The sequence below is a fragment of the Erinaceus europaeus genome, chromosome 8 (assembly GCF_950295315.1).
Source record: "Erinaceus europaeus chromosome 8, mEriEur2.1, whole genome shotgun sequence".
Taxonomy (NCBI): Eukaryota; Metazoa; Chordata; class Mammalia; order Eulipotyphla; family Erinaceidae; genus Erinaceus; species Erinaceus europaeus.
Genome location: NC_080169.1, coordinates 120972857 through 120973089, shown reverse-complemented (window position 1 = coordinate 120973089; position 233 = coordinate 120972857).

The following is a 233-nucleotide window of genomic DNA, read 5'->3' as shown; positions in this document are numbered from 1 at the left end:
GCAGGGGCAGGGGGTCCCAGGAGGACAGAGCCTTGTAGCTCACACCCACTAAGGACAATGTCCGGGGGGGGGGGGGGCTTTCCTAGACTGGAACCTTTTTGTTGTGATTTTTTTTCTTTATTCTTGTTTATTGAGAGGTTAATTATTTACCTTGGCACATGGGTTCTCATCTCACCAAAATGGGTGTGTACAAGACACTCTCACTCCAAATTAGGTCCCCCAGCATGCACCAG